This window comes from Gadus morhua, chromosome 2 (genome assembly GCF_902167405.1).
Source record: "Gadus morhua chromosome 2, gadMor3.0, whole genome shotgun sequence".
NCBI lineage: Eukaryota > Metazoa > Chordata > Actinopteri > Gadiformes > Gadidae > Gadus > Gadus morhua.
In genome coordinates, this window is record NC_044049.1 from 5,362,273 (window position 1) to 5,382,929 (window position 20,657).

The following is a 20,657-nucleotide window of genomic DNA, read 5'->3' on the forward strand; positions in this document are numbered from 1 at the left end:
CTAATCCAATAGGTCGCAAGCCCTGAAATGTGTGAACTGTTGCTGAGGTCTACTGATGCTTTGCAGAAGTAATCGTGTTATTCTAGTGGAAACAAGAGGCCAAATGCTGCATGTATAAGTGTGAAATGATACTGTATAACCAAGTCCCTTACCCGAGAAGGGGTAGAAGGAAAATGCAGAACAGCGAGCGGCTCATTTTGCATCCATTTTGCATCTGCGACGCACTGGCTGAACGTGGCGTGTGCTGTGGCGTGTTGCCAGTCTTAATGCGCCAGGGGTGTTAATGTGTCTCTTGAGTAGTTCTGTGTGTGATGAACGCGCGGTAACCCTTCCTGATGCATTTTCTGAGTGCAGTACCAACGTCAGCAACAACGTTGTGTTCCAATTTTCCCCTTTCACATTTACAGCATCGTTATTCCCCTGCCATGTGAGTGGTTCCGCATCGTGTTATTACGTTTGAGAGAGGTTGATAGATTAAATCAAACACATTATTTCTATTAAGAGCGAAAGCTGTTCATTTGACGTGTCATACCCGCCAAGATAGGCTCTAGTGGTGTAGAGACTGCCCTGTTGATTGACACGTCTGAAATGAGGGAGTGAAGTGGATGAAGAGACCCCGGATGATATCTGTCAGTCCACGAAGGGAACTCAGCGCAGGTGAATCATAACAGCCTCCGTCCAACAAGTGTGACATATTGAGGACGTGGCCCCTGGGAAATGAAATAAGGCAATGAATGAGATCCAGCTGCGCTTCTGTCCCATGAGGCTCTGGCGAGGAATGAGATAATATCGGGGGTCCATCAGTCAGAGTTTGCTAATCAATATAATTATATTATCATAATCATAATCATAATCTGCACTAACAAATTTGTTCAAATTTATTTATTAGGAATGACTCCTTGAGATGAACCCATCTCGTTTGCAAGGGGGTCCTTAACAACATAAAGTACAATAACAACGTATTAAGAACATATTTCTTAATAAAAAATAAATCAAAATTACCTTAACCGTGACATGCTGCAAAGCAGCTTACTCAATGGTAATTAATGAAGCATTAATATAGCTGACTTTGCCAGCTGATTAAAACTGGATTATGTCTTCAAGTGTGCTTGTGGGGGAAGGAAATTAAAGTGCCGCAGGGCTTCAAGATGTTTGGCTGCAGGTGAAAATATTCGCAGCAGGTCGACGAGAGTTTGTGGTGGAAAGTTTATATGAGCTTTTCAGTTTGTGTTTGATATGCAGACATAACTTAATCCAATTTGTGGTCGAGGTCGTTGACTACAGTTTTGTCTTTGTCATATTTGTTTAGCTTTCAGCTGGGACCACTGCACCGGTTTCCTGTTTTACTGGAGGGTTCCGCTCTAAATATGGCTAATTGTATGTAAAGCACTTAAGAGTTAAGGACCAGAATACATCTCTGTTCTGCCTCTGTGTTATGAGACCAGTACAGCGAGACTCAGGTCATCCCGGGGCGGCCTGCCCGCTGTTCCCAGGGTTTATCTGATGAAACCAGCATGTACGGTGAAGCAGTGTTCTGTTGTTATGCACCACTTACGCAGACACTAGACAACACTAGATACTCAACACTAGATACCTTTAAATCAGGGCTCCAAAATGTCTGTTTGCCGCAGCTTTTATTGAAATATATGTTTGTGTTGGCACATTTAAGCTGAGCAGTAAGTGCTTAGCTCAAAGATGTTCTTTTAAATAAATGTCAGTTAGGAATATCTACTGCCGAATGAGGTGACCCAACGGGAAATGAGCCTATGGCCCACAGAAGCCCTTAAGCAGTGTTATGAATGTTACAAACTGGGTGTCGGTGGCGACTTTCCTGCCCTGCATTCAAATCAAAGATTCGCTCTTCAACTCGCTCTTCAGCATGTAGTGCTGTAATGTTTTGAATGGAACTCAGATCTTCGAGAATTCCACTTGAGCATTCTTATACTTATTTTGTTTAACATTTTTGTTTTAAAGATTGTCTTTGATAATTATAATTAAAATTATATAATTATTCCTTTAAAGGTGCTGTGGAAAGGATTCAATATATATAATATTCATTGTGTAATTTGTTACAAATTGCCTATCCATCTGTCATGTATTAGTGAGCGAAATGTGCTGTGAGAACATCTGTTTGTATGGGCCTGCCTCTGTGTGACACCCTTTGGATTTTAGACTGCTCATGGATCAGATGCCAGTCGTGGCATCTCTTTGGATCGCTTCGGGTTGCTCAGGTTAATCCATCTTTCATCACAGGTGCGAAATGCAATGCTTCTCAATGCTGGTAAAAATTAGAGGGTGAGAGAATTTTTTGGGTTGTTCGTTTAGTTTTTAAAATCAATTGATCTCTTTTCTGCTATCTCTTTACACTCTTGAATCGTACCCACACACAGCGACTTTGAGTAAAAAATAGGATTCCTACCAATGCAAAGCACTCTGAATGCCCTTTGAAGGGAGCTCTTTAAAGGACATTGCATTGCCTTAAGGCTTCCCCACTCCAGCAGTAGTCCATTTAGTTGCATACATAACACATGCATTAGTGATGTGGACATTCAATGTTCTGTATTTATTGCAAAAATGTTTTTTTTGTGTGAGCAGCGTAAAAATCTCGAAATTTCTCACATCTACACACACAAAGACACCCAGACACACACGCACACACACACACACAGACAGACAGACAGACAGACAGACAGACAGACAGACAGACAGAGACACACACACACACACACACACACACACACACACACACACACACACACACACACACACACACACACACACACACACACACACACACACACACACACACAAACATACACACCGACAGTCATACGCACAAAGTCCGAGAGCCAAACAGCCAACCGTTTCACTCTCTATCAACCAGCTCGTTGGTGCATAATTGTTGACAGCTGGTCTCGACCAAGAGGGGCTGAAACTTCTCTCGCAGGACTGTACCTTGTCACAAGTCATTTATAAGCTCGCTCACACAACACGTCTGCAGTAGACTGTGTGCTTATTAGGGGGAACAGGGTCAGTGGACGGATGGTTTCAGGTCTGGTAACTGGCTTTGACATTCCCCTCAAGAGAACCATGCTTCATTTAAACCCCCATCTCGTTTCGACACTGTGGACCAAAGCATTGACGCACACATGATGAAATCTTTATTTTGAATCTTAAAATTGGAATCAAGTCTTGAATCTACTCTGGTTCTTATCAACTATTTGAAATTTCAGATGGCCACGTATATCGTAATATCATAAATATATAATTCTATAAATATGAATCATAGGAAAGATTATCAGGGTGTATAAGAAGCCTATTTTACTCCATTTCAAATAGACATTGTATCATAAAAAGTTGATTTTGTTTTCAAATATTGATTCTACCGCCCTTCCCTCAAGCTAATATTGACAGTCTAAATAGTATGGTCGGTTGCGTGTTAATAACTCACCTACGATAACAAACCTTTGAGGGCAAAAAGCGCCTCAATGCCTGGTTGTAAGGACAATTCAGAGGGCCCGGAACACTGCGAAACACCTCCCATTAACGCTTCTATTTTAAGCTAGCTTTTCCTTTCATGGCCTTTTATTTTAGTCCTTTCTTCTGGTTCTCTGTCCTTTTTTTTGGCGGTACCATGTTTTCTGTACCCTTCATTGACATGTTGTAAAATTAACCCTTTTTAAATTATCAAATGGCATTTTTGTCTCCAGCTGCAACTCAATTAAAATGCAAATGAATCCTTCGACTATACATCCTTTCCCTAGACAATGGATTTTCCGTTTTGTGGCTAAATTGGTGTAAGGAATTCGACTACCCGTCTACATCTAATTTGTTGCAAGCCAAAGTGCAAAAACCTTTCAGGTTAACAGCTTCCCTTCCCTGCAATTTGAACTAAAGTGGAGAGCCTGCTGTTGGTCGAGAAAAACATAACCAAATACATGAACTCACAATGTGAGTATGCATGTACAGTATCTATGTAGGCATGAACGTTTGTCTGTCGGTGTAATGTATGTGGTAGCGTTTCCCGCGAAAATGTGCATTAAGCAGTGTTGTTTATATTCATATTTGGCTTATTGTCTGGCGTATGTTTAAATTATAATAACAATGTGTACCACAACACAATAGCCATAAGGCCAGCGCTACAAGACCAGGAATCCTATTGCAATATTATACCTGAACAAGGATTTGTAAGCCAGGCCGTGAATAGAAAAGTTTATCAAGCTTAACAGCGTACCAAGGATTCACACAAAAGGCTGGCACATTTTGTAGCTGTCAATGTCTCCAATGTGTTGAGAGATTTTAGTCGAAAACTCACTCTCATTCTATCTCATAAACACACCATTTAAAAGTATTAATAAAAAAAATGGAAATGGAAGGGGGGGGGCCCCCCAAACACATACACACACACTCATGCAAATACCACACACACACACACACATGCACAGACTTCTTTACATCCAGTCCTATCTGGCTTGGATGTCTTTTGTGCAGACCATACAGACAGACAGACGGACTCACACACACACGCACACACACACCCACACACTGTGGATGGGGCGCGTTCCATAGTCCAATAGATTCTTCTATTACTCATAGATTTGCTCCTGTTGCTTGTCACGTACCTCGTAAAAAAAATAACTCAAATGGGTGTCCGAAGAACGTTGTTAATGGGTGTTTACTGTAGCTCCCTTCGATGAGACGGTCAACTTAATCACTGTGACGTAAAAGCCTTAGATGTTATGGCTTCATTAAATCCTCCTGAAGCTCTCTAATTTTTGCTGGGGAGGGTTCAATCTTATGGTTTCTCGGGGAGCGTGTGAAACATCCATTCGCCAACCTGGTGTTCAGATAACGTCCCAAACCGAGACATGATGACAGCAAATTGGTGAGTTGTCACGTCTCCAATTGGGTTAATTCTGATGGGAATATATATATATATATATTTTTTTTTAATTGTTGTGGTGTAGCTTATGTTTTTATTAAATGTCCCTTTACACTGCAGTCTTTGTAGTCCAAGTTCTAGCCTTCACTCTACCTGACAGTCGAAATGTAACTGAGATGGAGTGAAGAAGGATGTTATTAAAACGCTGACCAGAGAACATGGTGGGCAATAACTACTAAATAAGGTAAAGCCAATTTAAGGAAAGGTCAATTTCACAAATTTCGTGTTGTATTTCGTAAGGTCAAAAGAGGAAGCTGTGATGAAAATGCATGCATAAATTTTTTTTAATATCTGCCTCCCCCTTTTACATTTTCTCATCATTATGAGCACTTGAACGACCAAACATTTCTCATCACAAAACAATCAAGTATGCATGATCGATATGATAGATCTTCTCATTCATACAACAACGTGCATTTCATATCGGGCTACCTCTTTAGAAAACACGTCATCGCAATACATAATGAAACGTGATCCACGACACCGCTTACAAGCTTGGTCTGAAACAAGATATCTGGTCTTGTGCACCATCTGTACTCTCTCAGTCTGCCTGTCTGTCTCTGTCTCTCTCTCTCTCTCTCTCTCTCTCTCTTTGTCTGTCTCTGTCTGCCACACCCTCATGGTCATTAGCACTCTGTGGTTGGCCGATGAGGCTGATCTGCTTCCAGCTCGATGTTCTGCAGGAGAGGTGAAAACAGAATGCACAGCCATCTGCACAGCACACACGCACGCACGCACACACACACGCACACACACACACACACACACACACACACACACACACACACACACACACACACACACACACACACACACACACACACACACATACACACACACACTTCCTTCCCATAATACCTGCCATTGAGCGTTTGATAGATTATGCTGAATGATGATCTTTGATGATGATGATGATGATGTCAATATTATCGTCTCTTATTGAATACATTACATCACATTTATTTTACGCTTTGGTCCACAGCGACTTCAATAAGTGCATTCAACAATGAAGATACAACCCAAAAAGTGCATAAATAATGCAAGGGCATACTATCCCCCAAAATACCAAACTCCTTACGTGCTTCGTTGTAGAAACAAGGGATAGAGTAAGAGATTCATGGGTCAAGATGCAGCTGCACCAGATGAGTTTTCGTTCCACTGCAGAAGGTTTCAGCAGTCGTGATGTCAGTGATAATTGATTCAAATGTTTTGAGTCCAAGACGGCGTGTGTGCATTGAGCAAAGCAGGTTATTGTCGCTGCAGGTTCAACTTGCTACTATGAATCCATGGATGATGTACTGGATGATGGTACCCGCTTCTCTCTCTGACCGACCCCTAATATGTTGAACAGACCAGCGGTGGTGATGAAATGAAATTAATTCATCCTCATGGATTACCTTTCACGCCGTAACTCCATCCGCTCAATTAGTGTGTTGTGTGTTGTCGATTGTGCCCTTTTGTTTTTCACCTTCTGTTGTCATCTCAATATTTTAACAGTGTTGTATTTTCCACTGCCAGCTAATAGGTGGCAGACACGGCTTGAGCGCCTCTCGGGAGAACGAGCTGTTCTCAGGCTCTGTGGTTTGTTCTAGTGTACAGACAACAGAAATGTACGTACACATCCACTTAAAGTCTGCCACTTTTTACTCAGAATCCTAAGCAGGTTAATTATTTTCTAATTAGAGTCCTGTTCCCAGGACTTAATTATCCACACATGAATTAGGTCAAATACCCACTTTAGCCTATTTCCCTTTTGAGTTTTGACTCAGGGAGGCCGTCAATGCCCATTACAGCTCCTGAGGGAAGGAGTCGATAGCGGACCTCTTTTCAATCAAGTCAGGAGACCGAAGAGGATGTTGTTTATTGATTTCTCTGGGACATGTAGATCCTCATCAAGCCATCACACGTACGCAAGAAGTCACTTTGTCAGAAGAAACATGGAAGAATATTTGATATGAAGCGACTTCTGTGAGGCTTGGTATTATGCAGAACTGACAGATCTGTCGAAGATGGACCGACTGCTTCTGAGGGTCGAGAAGCAGAGAAGAAAGACTTTCAAACTCTTCGTCTCCCCCGCTCTCAAGTTAGGGATGAAACTTGCTTGTATTAGATACTCTTCACAGAGTTTCATGCTTGCTGGCCAAAAATATGAATCAGCCATGACAACCTGTCTCTAAAAAAAACGTTTCTCACAGGCAAACTTTGATCTGTTTATCCAGATTGAGGGAAGTCTACTCGGAATCCAAATAGTGATACTACATCTAGAAGATATGACGTTGTCACGGATTCTATATCGTCGTGCAACATGCACAACAATGTTAACACTTCAAGCATGACCGCGAACAGAACTTAATGGCTTTCTTCAACTCGATCTTCCAAACCACAGACTCCTGTTTAGCATATCGTTCAGACACCAGGAAAAATCGACCCCATTCACCTGTCACTTTTTGAAGTTCAGTCATGAAAAAAACTCTGAGCTCATTTTTACCAAAGCGGCCCTCTCTTTGTAGACTGAAATTGCCCCAAATACATGGCAAGTATTTCAGATATTTTTTTGGAATAATTCAAGATGTTGGAGCATCGAAGCCGCATGCTTTATGGATGGTTGCGGCGGAGGTAGCAACATACCCTACTTTCTCAGGCTGGAAGGATCCACAAAGGCTGAGAAGCCACAGTGATCTATATACATACATCTAAACTCTGACCGTGTCACTTTTGTCAGGCGTTCATATCATTCAATATTTTCTCTTCATCCCTATGAAGAATATTTTCTCAAATTCTTCTCTATATTTTATTCTGGGCTTTGTCAAGTGTCATGTCAGATATGCTGTCCTAGTCTGGTCCTCTGTCTAGTCCTACAGCAGAGGCTTTAGTCCAACTCACAGTATAGTTGTCCTTAAAGCGAGAGCAGGCAAGGTATTTTAGCGTCATTTTTGAGCGGTATTTGTTATTTGTCTCTTTACATACTTTACATTCCAACACAGCGTTCAATAAATGAAATGCTTTGATAATTTATTTTGGGAAAAAATCTGGTACCTCTGGCTGTCACAAGTCCAAATCTGCTGTAAATCAGGCCTACATCAGGCAGAATTGATTGATAGTATAGCCTAGCTCTCTGTCTACCGAGCAAGTAGCGAGCTAATGGCACAACCCTTTCTCTTGGAATCTTACTCAAGCAGTAGTCAGCCAGCGGCCCTTTTTTTTGGGGAGAGGCTTTGGAGGCAGGCCTGAAGGGAGGGCTGGTAACATTGAGCTTACTGGGTACTGGGTCCCCTGCCTACCCCAGCTTTAATTAGCAGAGGGTGTTAGGCAGCTTTCTCTAGGAGAACGACAGGTAGACTGCGGACATTGGGGGATCAAACTCAAAACCCTAACGACTGGAACCGTCCTGCCCTTAACCTCATAGGTCTCGCTTTCTCCCCTCTGGATTCCCATGTGTGACACATTGTGCCCAAATGGGAATCCATCGCTCCAATAAGGGAACACACAGTTTCTCCCGTTGCAGTGAAATGGAAGGTTATCAGAGGAAAAGTGCCCCCTGCATCCTTGTTATTGCTTCAAAGTATTATTATTGTGTGTGTGTGTGTGTATGTGTGTGAGAGAGTGTGTGGTTGAGAAAGAGAGTGAGTACGTGTTTGAGAGCGAGAATGTCATTTTGTATGTGAGAGAGAGAATGAGTGTGTGTGTGAGTGAGAGAGAGAGTTTGTGTTTCGGAGAGCGTGCCTGTGTGATCAGATATTCCCAGGAGAACAACATATGTGTCGCTATAACATGGTCCTGATGGTGTTATCTTTCACCGTGGCACTACTAGGAGTGGGGGGGGGGGGCTAAACGACAGCGATGCAATAACGTGTATCGTGTGGTTCCTCCTGAATTCAATTTCCTCCGTATCATTACACGGCCCAACCTACAAAATACAACAACCAGCCTGCTCTAACACACTGCTGAAGAACTTTCAGGGAAAAGTCCACCCTTTGACGGAGAGAAAACCCATCAGCTGGAGAAAGGAGCCACGGGCTTTGATGTATGGCTGGGTGTTTGCGGTGTTATGCGCCGGGAATGCGAATTGAAAGAGATTTTGGACGTTGATGAAACATGTCAAGAGTTGAATCGGTAATGGAGGGAGAGGCTGGCGGCTGTTGTTTGGACGGTATTATGGTGTGATGATGTGACGATGCAGAACATTGGTCTGCGGCCCCATCGCAGCAGTGTTGAGCCAGAGCTTAACAATGGGCTTATCTAACACTCTCCTGAATGGGCCAGATGCTGAGAAACAGCCTGTTGTAAAACCGTGTCACACGCTTGCTCCTCCGCTCTGTCTCTGTCCATCTCCCCTGTCTGTCTGTCTGTCTGTCTGTCTGTCTGTCTGTCTGTCTGTCTGTCTGTCTGTCCGTTTGTCTGTCCGTTTGTCTGGCTCACGGTCTGCCTGTCTGTGATTGGCTGCATTGGGACTTGCGTCAGGTGCCAAGGATGTGTCGCCCCTCATCTCGTGGCCCTACGTTTGGATTAGGCACGGACTCATGGACGCTTCATATTGTTATAAATGGCAAACAGACACACAAAATACATAAATTGTGATTTTTGTGGTTGCCGTCTGTGATGATGGACATTTAATGAGTAAACTTCAGCCACGGCGATGCGTATCCCATTCAGAGCAGCAGCAGCAGGTGTAGACCGGCCCATGTGTATCAGGCCCACACACATGTCGATCGTCCATCGCTCTCACAACACAAAGCCAGGCTGGCAGGATGGACCTGTCATAGCACTGGGCAGATAAGGCTGACAAACAGATGACACATGGACACACACATGCATGGACATACACACAGGCACACAGATCAACACAAACCCCCACACACATGCGCACACACACACACACACACACACACACACACACACACACACACACACACACCCACACACACACACACACACACACACACACACACACACACACACACACACACACACACACACACACACACACACACAGACACAGACACAGACACACATACACACAGGCATACAGATCAACACATTCAGAAGCATGCAAGCACACATGCACACACACATACTAATTTACAGAATTGTTTGTGATCATGAGATAGAGAGAGAGAGACCTCTCATCATGAGGTTTAAGCTTTCTCCAGGTCTCCAGGTCCATGTTGGGATAAATGGCTTGTCTGCGTCTCGATGAATATTTAATACTGATATCAACAAGAAGAAGTGTCATTACCCCTGGCGGCCTATGTTACATTTCTTCACAAGGAGAGATTAAGCTGTTGACTTCTCTCTCTCTATCCCCAGCTGTCTCTCTCCCTCTCTGTCCCTCTCTCTCTTGCACTCTGTCTCCCTCTCTCCCTCTCTCTATCTCTGTCTTTCACTCTCTCACTCTGTGTCTGTATGTCTCTCTCTTTCTCTGTCTCTCTCTATATCGCTCTCTTTCAAACGCACACACACACACCCACACACACACACACACACACACACACACACACACACACACACACACACACACACACACACACACACACACACACACACACACACACCCAAGGTTCACAGAGGTACACTCAAAACCCTCACTTAATTAGCTTCTATGAACCACTAAATGCCTACATTCACAACACACAAACAAAACCTAATAACCCCATTATTGGCCCCTTAACATCTCTAAGCAAGACCTCCGCTTCAACAGCTTCTCTGACGCAATCTCCTCTCTCTGGCCAGCGCGGTGGAGATCCGTATCTGCCCAGTGACAGAGAGGAGAGAGGGGTGGAGGAGTCTGAGGGCAGGGAGGGTGGGGGGGGGGGGTTGAAGCCGACAGGGAAAACAACAGGAGTCCATCCATTAGGTCCTATCAGGGTATTGGCACAACGCAACAGCAACGCCTTGCCTCTTCTCACACCGCACGGGGTCTGTGCACGCATCGAGTGTGTTTCCCCACAGGAGTTGTTGTGCATCTGCACAGAGCACACTTAGCATAAACTACCACACAGTGGAGGATGGTGCGATTAATAGACATGAGAATGGCTTTTCTTTGTTTTGTTAGAACTTTAACGGTATGCATTGCTGAACTACATGGTGAACACATGGTCTGTGTGTGTTTGCATGTGTTGTGATACAGTGGAATACATAGGCTTCATCATGCATAGATACTAACAAACATTAGCAGGAAATGTTATCCATTGCTTCTCATTGTGGTTGGAAATCATATGTAGTCATCATATGTAAATCACACTGTTCTGTTTAGTTTTACATGTCCATGACCTACAACACATATATGTGTTATATTTGATATTACTAATGGAGGATACACTGTGATGATTTCAAGCTTTTCATGTTGTCAGTCTCTCAGATCACACCTGCAGATTGTGAATTTCTTGTAAACAATTACTAGCTGGCACATGTATACACAGACACACACGTACACACACTCGCTCTGTCTCCGTCTCTCTGTCTGTCTCACTCTCACACATACATAAACACCTTCTCGCTCACAAACACAAACACACGCGCCATTGAGGTGGAAAACAGTAATAATGCATTAGAGAGAGAGAGAGAGGGTGAGAGGGAGAGAGAGAGAGAGAGAGAGAGAGAGAGAGAGAGAGAGAGAGAGAGAGAGAGAGAGAGAGAGAGAGAGAGAGAGAGAGAGAGAGAGAGAGAGAGAGAGAGAGAGAGAGAATGGGAGAGAATGGGAGAGGGAGAGAGTGAGCCTAGAGCAGGGAAGTAATTCCAACCTGAAGGAGACATTTAGTGTCACAGCTGTAAGTATCACATTCAACACACCACAATATCCCCAACGCACCGGCCTCCCTGTTACCACGGCTGTACCTGCTCTTTAACCAGATCACATGTCGTATGTATCGGAGAAGATCGGAATCACGTTGGACTAGTATTTAACAAACATTTGGCAAATCATTCTTCATAGGTCGATGGATCCATGAAGTCCGCCGGGTAGTGAATTCCCTGTTGATGGTGTCTAGACGCTGGTGGTGGGGTGACTATGGATGGAGTGCCTCAGCCCTGGAGGAGGTAATCTCTTCCTCTGTAGATGGATGGATCTAAGACCTAGAGGTGAAGGGGATTGATGAGGGGTGCAATGAGTCCCAATACCACAGAGACGAGCAGGAATGAGAGTTGTAGATACCCACGTGTGCGTTGGAGCGGTATTGTACGGTTAATGCATGAGGTCCCTATTGGTTGAGAGATGAAGGGGTGAATCTAGAACCTACACATATTGATGAGAAATAAAAGGGGAATTTCGTCTCCCTGATTTAACTCACTTAACTTGAGAAACCTGTGATCAATGGTGATGCCTCAATCAAGCTATCCAATACAAATATTCAGTGGTTACATTCCCTTGAGACCATCATCATTTCAATGTCATGCGGTGCACTTTCCCCAGGAATCCCAGAGGGCAGTTTACTTAAGAAAAATGTGTAACCAAGCGAGACACTACAATCCCAGAGCCCATTTAGGAAACCCTTGTGGGAGCCGTGTGGGGGCCAAATAATTTCCGACCATTGTTTTCCCCCCTTCGGGAACAGCCTGCGACACGGCCATCCAAAACGTCTTCCTAGTGTCTTCACACCTGCGCGTGATTACGATGTCTCGGCTAATGGCCGACCACTTGTTTGCGATGGAGCTATTCTTACCCACAGCCTTGGCGGGCCAGCCTAATGACATGGCATAAGTCCAAAAAAACCCTCTGGAGGCATCCAGCAAGGATGCGGTTGTATGGTGTCCGTCCCTGTAGGATGTCCCCGTAGGGAGCAGTCCGTCTGCACGGAGTGACAAGACAAGACAACATGGCTGCCTCAAGGTTTGAGGGAATGGAGTTGATTTATATTATACAGGTAAAGGCTGGGTCTTCTTTGCCAGATGAAAGCTAGGCAATATGAAAATATCAATGTGTAACAGGCGTGTCAACATCAACATTTTTCCATTTTATAAATGCTGTGACAAAGGAAACGCCACATAAAACGTCAATATTAAGCGGTATAGCACATGTATAGTGCAGTTGGTGTCAGTTTTTGTAGTAGTGATACCGGGTGTAACTGCAGCTAACTGAAATACCCAAGACGTCAATGTTGTTCTACCATGGCAATTCTGGACGTTTTGGTCTTCAATCGTCTGCAATCTTTTCCAATGTTTAACTCTCCCTCTAAAACTAACTCCCCCTCTCTCTTTTTTCCAATGTGTAACACTCCCTCTAGAACTATCTCCCCCTCTTTATATTTTCCAATGTTTATCTCTAAAACTAGCTCTCCCTCTGTGTTTTCCTCTACAATATAATACAAGAATTACCATTAAATTAGAATTCAATTTTAATTAAATTTCAATTGTATGACTTTTAATCACAGGTGCAGTCTCAAAGGGCTTAACACCCACCAAACAATATTAGTAAAAATAATAATAGCAATGACAACAATATTGATGGTATAATTCCTTGGTCTTGCCAACCAAATCACAGAGGCAACCCACAGAATAGCAGGCGGTAGTCAGTCTCCATGTCTGACCCCTGGAGGGGCCCCATGGAGGAATCACCGCATCCAGGCCCCGCCATCCTCCATCTTCTGTGATCCCCACGGAGGGGCCCCTAACACATCGAGGCTCATGGGGCCCTGGCAAGTTTTATTGTTGTGTCAGAAGAGAGACGCTGCGCCACGAGCTAGAGAGAGAGACCGAGAGAGGGAGAGCGAGAGAGGGAGAGAGAGAAAGAGAGAGAGAGAGAGAGAGAGAGAGAGAGAGAGACCGAGAGAGAGAGAGAGACCGAGAGAGGGAGAGCGAGAGAGGGATACAGAGAGAGAGAGAGAGAGAGAGAGAGAGAGAGAGAGAGAGAGAGAGAGAGAGAGAGAGAGAGAGAGAGACCGAGAGACCAAGAGAGCGGCAGAGAGGGAGAGAGGGAGAGAGAGAGAGAGAGGGAGGGGAGAGAGAGTCCGAGAGAGAGAGAGAGAGAGGAGAGAGAGAGAGAGAGAGAGAGAGAGAGAGAGAGAGAGAGAGAGTGAGAGAGAGAGAGTGAGGGAGAGGGAGAGAGAGAGAGAGAGGGAGAGAGAGAGAGAGAGAGAGAGAGAGAGAGAGAGAGAGAGAGAGAGAGGGAGAGGGAGAGGGAGAGAGAGAGAGAGAGAGAGAGAGAGTGAGGGAGAGAGAGAGAGAGAGTGAAGGAGAGAGAGGGAGGGAGAGGGAGAGAGAGAGAGAGAGAGAGAGAGAGAGGGAGAGAGGGAGAGAGGGAGAGAGAGAGAGAGAGAGAGAGAGAGAGAGGGAGAGGGAGAGACCCGCACTGAAGCCTCATCAATCATGGGTGGGTTGGGGTGGGTGGGAGGCAGGCCTGGGCTTGAACCCACAGAATAATCACCAGTGACGTAGCTCTGCTTTGACACAGCGCTCGTAAGGACGGGTTAGGTCTGTGTTGTCAAGATGAAATACAAGACTTTCCTAGCCTCCTACTTATGTCAGGTGAGATGCTATAGGTCTTCCGGTGTAGGCGAACAGCACACATGGGGGAGCTGCAAACCCATGTCCAGTGATTATTTGTCATAATATGTAAAGATAGGCAATATAAAGGTAGGCAATTTAGATTAGAAGCGTTCTTTGTCGTATTTGTTGAAATACTCTTTACATCCCGACAGCAATAAATAAATCAAAGGCTGTGGTGAAAAAAAATATGTGGCTGTCACATTGCAGTAATAAGCCTTTCTTATTATTTATTTCGGCTGAAATTAAATAATTGGATGGCCTACCTTTCTGTCTGACTTCCTAACCGCACTCATCTCACCATCTCATCTACCCGCTAGATTTGTTATCTAACATGGGGGTGGGTTTGAAGATGGCTGCCGCTGATGTGTCACAGGTTTTGTCGCTGCGATTGGTTGTAGGGCTGTCCAATTCTGTACAATTCAGTAATCCCAAGGCACGTTGCAAGTGATGAAGAGAATCGAAAACAAGAATAGAAAATAAAACCGATAAAAAGTTGTGTGAGTGTGTCTGTGCGTATACATGTGCATGTGTCTCTGTGTGTGTGTGTGTGTGTGTGTGTGTGTGTGTGTGTGTGTGTGTGTGTGTGTGTGTGTGTGTGTGCTTGTGTGTGTGTGTTTGTGCTTCCATTGCATTTGTCAGTTATGCAAACTCAGTTATTTTATTACCCCAAGAGTTGGCAAAAGTCGACAAACACACACAAATTGGATGCCTACCCTTAGACTAAGGTCCTATTTAAATAATTCACATTTATTTGACGTCATTTCACAGCTCGATTCCCCGCCACCCATTCATTGTGCTCGGGAATAATCATCCCTTCTACGGTGTTATGCATGGCCGGCATTAACGCCACAAACAAGGTTCTTCGTGGAGCGCTCCTCTGGGAGAAGCAATGGAGGCCTGGTGCTTAAACCAGCCATAACATGACGAACCACCTCCTCTCCCCAGCCCTAATGTAAGTACCAGGGAAGCTTTATGATCTTGTCTTCTCTGAGCGACCATAATATGAGTCATTGAAAATTCCATAGTCAATAATTAATGATGCCTCACAGCACTAAATCGAAAGCACCAACATTTTAAAAGAAACAAAGCAGTACACCAGTAAATGTATCTTAGTTTGTTAAAGGGACACTGTGTAACATTTTAAGTCATTTATTACCTCAAATCAACGTATTCATTCATAAATAAGTCCTCATTGGTGTAAAATGAACTCAGCCAAAAATCGCACTTATCCTCCTGAGCGAAGAATAATTAATATGTAGTTACATAGGACGGGTAAGCTTCATGGAGGCTTCCATGTTCTTCCGGTCTTTGAACTGCCAAGAGGGACAAAAAGCACTACGTGGTACAGGAAATGTTTTCACTCTGAGACAGCGTGAATGATGACTGAAGTAATTCACAATCTTGCTCGAGGAATAATTACTCATGCAACATTAGCTTACACTAATGATTCAATGCAGTTTGAATTTTTTTTGAAATAACGAACCTCATCCTCACTCGAATGACTCGATGGGGTAGTATTGGATGTCATGACACAGCTTCTTGGCACATACTGCCCACCGTAGTTTTTGAACAAGCGAGCACTATTAGTTTGAATGCAATATACAATTGTACCACTAGATGGGAGTCATTTTTACACAGTGTCCCTTTAAGTTAAATCATGTTCTAGCTTGTATTTGAATTTTATTCACAAAGACAAAATTATTATTTAGGAGAATTAGCTTATATCCAACAATATTATTAAGGACAAGGAAGGCTACTTTGGATGTTTGCCCTGCTGACCAAAACAGGAAGACTGCTGACGTTGGGGTTCAAGCCCACAACTTGAAACCCCCCAATCAGAAGACCCTCCTCATCCTACCCCTAATGCTTTAAATATAAATTAAATACGATAGAATAGAATCTAGGTTGTGCTCAATGAGAGCCTGAATAGCGTCAGAGCTGTCATCCTGAGTCTGGCTCTTTTTCATGCTTTTCATTTGTGTTATCAGAAACGATCAGACAGCCCCAGCAGCACCTGTTTCCTTAGCAAGTACTTATCAACCCATCACACACACTGCGGTAGGAGAGGATATTGGACACCCACACAAAAGCATTAATCTTCTGTCTTTACGCATGTCCAGGTTGGGGAAAATTAGCTTTTGAATGCGATGCAAAGAGGAGACGGCTTTCTGTTTAATCTTACACAGAGGTCAACAGCTTGCGCCTGTCTTCCATTGAAACTCCAAAGCGTAGATGGAAGGCTTGATAATTCGTTTTAATATCGGTAGCAGTGGCGGAACCAGGGTGTCAACACATGCGTTGGAAAGAGGTTGCAACAGCGCGCGTTGACGCGTTACCCCGATGGACAGCAAATACAGGCTATTAACGCCAAATGCAGTTCCTTTGAAGAAAGAAATAGCATATAGAGCGAAACAACACCCATATCCCCAGAGTACTGCTATAATTGGTACGGTTGACCTCTGCCCTTACTGGAGCAACAGCGTAAATGCTTCAGATGTGATTGAGCTTGAGCCTTAAGGGTTTGTCTTCACAGCGGTGGGATTTGAAGCTTTTTATGTCCGTTCAAGGGTTGAGGATCAATCATCTCTAAATTGGCCTAAATTGCAGAAATGTGAAGTGTGTTGTGCATTGTGTGAGATGGATTTGTTGTTGAGATTTTCGCATGGATCTATTTGAATTTCAATATCATCAGGAATACATATATAAATATATAACTCTGAGTTGCCATGCACTTTGTACTATTGTACTATTTCCCTTCTTTCTATTTCCTCACCTATTGACTGAGATGACAAAACAAGACATGCAGTTGGATTTCTTAACACTGATGATGACGACTTCATTTTCCATTAAAGAGCTCCCCCCAGCCCTCTTCCTCTGCCCTGACTGTCCCCTTCCTCTTCTTCTGATTGGGGCTCAGCTGAAATGTTCCTGGCAATCACAAGGACCACAGCTTGAAGGCAGACCTCCAATTAGTGCTGGGGCCATCCAAGGCTTCATGTATCCTGGCCCTTGCCTCGTTAAAGAGTAAAATAATAGCTGATGATTTTGCAAGAGGGTTGGAAAGCCCTCTCTCTGCACAATGAAACATGGACCTCTCCAGCCAGGGTTCAGACTCAAACGTTGCACAACAAGATCCTGATCGTGATCAATGCCCCTCTGGATATTGATGGAGTCGCCTTGCTAGCCTTAGCATCATATCCCCAGTGCAGGATACCGACACAATATCGACATCGTACGTTTCTCCAGAGAGAGAGATAGAGGTAGCAGAAAAAATATGAGACTGACACGTTCATTTGCGTTCACACACGCTTCGACACCAGTTGGAATAAATCCCGGCGACGCTACCAAAGAGGTCCAATGGTGCACGGTCCCTTGTGACGGCTTTGCATAATAGATCGCCGTGACTCCCGTCTTTCGGCCGCCGAGGGGCATGCTGTTACCTGGCAACCAGACTCGGAGCGCTTGGCGAAGTAGGAAGGAATCTTGGAGAGCGTTATCTCTTAAGGAGTAGCAGAGCAACACGTGGCGGGCGACACACCTTCCCCCTTGGCTCTTATACAGCGCTGTACATCTAGGTGTTCAACAGCTCTCAACAGCAATGTTGCTAATCGGTCACAGTTTGCGCTAGTAATTTACAATTAGCCGTGAAGTCTGCAATAATAACAACATTACACAAATACCCACTAGCCTGAGTGCATTTTAAGTAGACAACAAATCAAATGTAAGTTAAGTGAAGATGCATTTCAAAGAAGGAATGGTCAAACAGTGAGAAACATGTCGGCCTGTAGGGGGCAGGAATATGCCAATTACAGTCTGCCGTGTTCCTTTCTACACTATACTTTGGATTTCCGATCACTATATATTTTGTTCTTTTAGATTATTTTTTGATCTGATGTTTTTTGAACATGCTGTTTCTATTTATAAAAGTTAAAAAGCTTCACGCCCCATAATTTCCTGTTTGTGTGTATTGTTTTTGCTGCAAATTCCATGGTAATCCAAAGTATCAAGAGAAATAGTAATCAAGAGCTATATTGCTGTTGTTTTCATTTGTGGCAAGCGGGCTAAACGCTCTTCGCTCTTCTCTCAATTGATTTTGACGATCACTCAGACCGGTATTTCCTTTTAAATAAAACCATATCTAATATATTATTAAACATGGTACTTTTACAGGATTACTTTAAACATTTGCATTAATATTATTCATATTATAAATTAACATAAAATAATGGTAACAAGTACTGGCAAATTTCTATGCAAATAACTAGTAAAAGTTGCAAATCTTATTTTGCAGATGGCTATTGAAGGTTATTTATACAAGGCTGTGCTGTTGGAAGCAATTCAACAATGTGTGTTGCATGTAAAATCCATTATAATGGCCAATAACAGCCAACAGCCAATTTCATTGTGAGGTGATTTACCTTCTCTTGCATGCATTCTGATTTGTTTACTTTTCTTTGCTTATAATGGAATCCATGCATCGAAAGAGCTTTTTTAAGACCTCTGAAAAACACCTACAATAGATCATGGCCATGGATAGCCAAGGATCCTTGCAAACCAAGGCAAAACCGTGAGCATTTAGCACACTGAAAACAATACACTATGGAACTGCTGGGGTCAGGGTGCATGATTATGATTAAGATTAAGATTCAACTTTATTTATTGACACTCTGCAGTGTACAATACAAGTACAGAGACAACAAAATGTCGAACCAGAAGCGCAAAAAAGCAGTAAAGTGCATACATTTAACACTATGATAGCAGTATGGATAAGTAGGTATAGATACAGTGGATACAGCTACATTTACATTTCAAGTTTCCAGCTCATAAGTTGGAATTTTGGTTAAATAACAACAAAGGTTGTGAGCAGCAAGACTCATTCGTCAACTAAGAAAGTTGAATCAACACAACTGATCAGCTTCAAAGGAAGCATCGAGAATGGTCAACGATTACTGCTCTCTGGTCTACGATTACAGCTCTTAATTTCCCAGGACATTCATTTCGGTGTTTCAGTGACGGATCAAATCATCAGCTAAGCTTTGCTGATTCCAGCAGTGGATCTTGCCGTTCATCTTCATGTAGCTCTACCATGTCGGCGCCACTACTATGGAGTCTGCCGGCTGCCCAGGTGCTCAATAACCGTCTCGGCTCCTCTCCATTACTGCCCCATGTCTGACAGAATCGATCGGCACCGTGAGAAAAGATACATGAGGGTGCAATAACGGTTAGCTTCTTTAGACACTAATCACCAGCCTCTTCTTCTGCTTCCTTCTCACCCTCTTCCTCTTCTTCCTCCTTTCTTCTTCTTCTTCTTCTTCTTCTTCTTCTTCTTCTTCTTCTTCTTCTTCTTCTTCTTCTTCTCCTGCAATTCTCCTTTAATTTGGGACTTGTCATTTTCATGTATCTGACATTTTATTTAAACAAAGCTTTGATATTTAGTTAATAAATAAGATAAATGAGTTGAATGTGTACAACGCTTCCTTTATTAATCCTAGCAAGGAGATTTGTTTCAGCAGAAACCAAAGTTATAATTAAAAAGAGATTACAAATAGTATATAGTATATGCAAATCACATCACTCACCTTCAATGTCAATCTACCATTGAGGCTTCTTGTTTTTGTAGCAATGTCTTACACCCCGGGGCTCCAAGCCTTTCCGGGGCGCCATCCATCATTCTCTCTTTGCCGTCTATCAGTTCAAAGACTCTGAAGGCGACAATAAGGGCAACTGCCACCCGACAGATCTCAGCATGCACTCTGGCCCTGCAGAGACTCACGCCAGATACCCGGGCACAAAGAACAAAATAAAGTAGGAGCAAATATAATCTATACTTTCAAAACAAGCACTTTTCATCTGCCGTAGCCTTCAGGTTGTATTACCCTGATGTGTTTTTTTTGTGCGTGGTTGTTTATTTGCTGCTTCATATCCTTATGAAGCCCTTCAAGCGATTTGGACATGGCACAGGGAAGATTCAGGGCATGAATCAATGTGATTTCATTTAATTTGTCTAGTTTCGTTTTTCTCCTGAATTTCCTGGAAAATAACACTCAAATTGCCACTAACCCACTGTGTCATTTGTCGATTGTCGATTGTTCTGATATGGTCTTTCCTGAATACATTCCCAAGGTTATTAGGACCGTTATTGGGATCTTTCGTTATCGATTGCGGTCGTGATCAAACAGCACCCCCCCCCCCGACCACAAACACACACACACACACACACTTAATGCTCTCTCTC